This window comes from Chiloscyllium plagiosum, unplaced genomic scaffold, assembly GCF_037043375.1.
Source record: "Chiloscyllium plagiosum isolate Xiang-an unplaced genomic scaffold, Cpla_swu_hap1 HiC_scaffold_51, whole genome shotgun sequence".
In the NCBI taxonomy this organism is placed as follows: Eukaryota; Metazoa; Chordata; class Chondrichthyes; order Orectolobiformes; family Hemiscylliidae; genus Chiloscyllium; species Chiloscyllium plagiosum.
This window is the reverse complement of record NW_028270189.1, coordinates 37,742,319-37,744,481: the sequence shown is the minus strand read 5'-3', so window position 1 is coordinate 37,744,481 and position 2,163 is coordinate 37,742,319. Positions and strand designations below refer to the sequence as shown.

General features: G+C 45.6%; 1 non-coding gene across 1 annotated transcript; it reads left to right on the top strand.

Annotated features, from left to right (window-relative positions):
* The first annotated feature begins 1,626 nt into the window (after window positions 1-1,626).
* trnav-cac (transfer RNA valine (anticodon CAC)) lies at window positions 1,627-1,699 on the top strand. Its single transcript has one exon. It is a non-coding gene; the product is annotated as a tRNA-Val (tRNA).
* The last annotated feature ends 464 nt before the right edge of the window (window positions 1,700-2,163 follow it).

Below are 2,163 nucleotides of genomic sequence, written 5' to 3'. Positions count from 1 at the left end.
GGTGGGCTTGGATCGGCGCAACATCGAGGGCCGAAGGGCCTGTACTGCGCTGTATTCTTCTATGTTCTATGTTCTATGATCGTGTTCGCCTCCCACACGGTAAATCGCGGGCTCAAGCTGCTTTACGTTCCAGGCAAGTTGAGGTTTTAACAAATTGGGTACGATTCCTGGAGAGTTAACTGTGGTGTGGGAGAGTACAGATTGTCTCAAAGTGTCTGTGCTGTCATGGTCGTGCTCGCCTCCCGCACGGAAAACCACAAGCAGCTCTACTGCTGCGTTATGTTCCAGGCAAGTTGAGTTATTACTGGAACCGAATGGAGACTGTTATTTCATCGCTGTTGTGAGACAAACTCCTGCGGTGACTCGACTCGTCATTATGTGGTTTTCTGGCGAATGGGAAAATCGTTCCAATGAATTTCGGTCTCATATATTATTGAATTTCTCCTATTTCCTTCATTTCCGTCCTGGAGAAATCGGAAGGGAAAGGTAGTCTAATCGAGACTGTGATTGGTGAAATTCATTTTTTATGGCCAATTCTTATTATGTTCTTTCTTTCTCTCTTTTCAGCATTGTCTGGGAAGTGGTGGTGCATTAAGGCTGCAGTATGTTTGAAAGAGGAGTTTGGAATTGCCCTGTTGTTAGTTGTGAGATTACTTTATGACTCATGCCCTTGGACTGTCTCACATTTAGTATTCATGCTTCGCTGTGTCTGAAAATGCATTTGGTTTGCCAGTTTTGTTTGTGTTCCGTGTTAAATGCTTTCTGTTTTGCGATTCGCTCAATACATTTCGAGTTAAAAGGGTTTCTGAGGTAACTTCCAGCTGCAAAAATCCAAAAACTGAGGATCTGGGGAAATTTCACAGATTATGGTCAGTCGGAGCTAAAGTAAGGAAGTCGTTCGTTTCTGTAGTGTTTCACAATACTACCTTTCCCGTGAACATTCGAACAGACTAAATGATTGTGCCACAGACTGCGATGGCAAACTCCGCTAAAAAGTGATCCTTTAAAGCTGGCGTAAGCAACACGACGTTATTGGGGTACACAGCGTGGAAACAGATACTTCGGTGTATCTCGTCCATGCTCACCACATAGCCAAAATTAAACAAGTCCCGTTCCCCAGCATTTGTCCCCAATCCCTCTAAACACATCCTATCCAGAAACTCACCCGATTACCTTTGCAATTTTCTGAGTGTAATAGCCTCCTCCACTTCCACTGGTAACTCATTCCAAACACACACAACCTTCTGTGTGGGAAATGTGCCTCAGGTCCTTTGTCAATTTCAGCCCACTCACCCTTAAACCTATGCTCTCGAGTTTTCAACTCACACCAACTTGGGTAAAACACGTAAATACTCAGTTTACCACCCTTCCTTAAGATCATGTCGCAGCCGTTACGCTGCAGGGAAAGTCGTCCCAGCCTATTCCACCTCGCCCTACGGATCCAAACATTGACGACATCCTTGTCTATATTTTGTCATCAATTTCACGTGTCTTTTTTTTAATGTTTTCAAGATGTCAGTTACGCTGGACAACAACGAGCTCTGGGAAACAGAAAGGTGAAACGAGGAATGGCTTCAACTTTCAGTGCTGGATGCCACTGAGCCGCAGCAAGGGCGCCAGCGGCTTGTTTCTGTAGTGTAGTGGTCATCACGTTCGCCTCACACGCGAAAGGTCCCCAGTTCGAAACTGGGCAGAAACTGCTTTGTTCTTCAACTGCTGCCTTTTCCATGGACAAGAACGGAGTTTCCTTGCTTGCTTTCCCATCTGCAAACCTGCCTTCGAATTTGCTGGAACAAATCTGTTCTCGTAGTGAAATGTAATGCAATTCCATTTCATGACTGTGCAGAGCATTGTAGAGTTTTTCTGCAACCTGGTTCTGATCATGTGCCATTCTGTTTGAGAGTGTAGTTACCGCTTTCTGATCCTTCCACGAAAAGCAGTACCGCATTTGCATTCCTTGCGCAGGCGGCTCGGTTCAAAGACAGGGCAGAAACTGATGCTCTGGTGTCACAGCGCACCACGAATTCCTGAACTTGTCTGCCTGTCAAATATACCCCAAGGTCGTCTCTGAAAGACCTCATTTGGAAGCTGTCTGTCCTTATTCAACGTGCGAGAAATGGCACCAGAGGTCCTGAATCATGTTTTGGAGCAGTTCGCACGTTA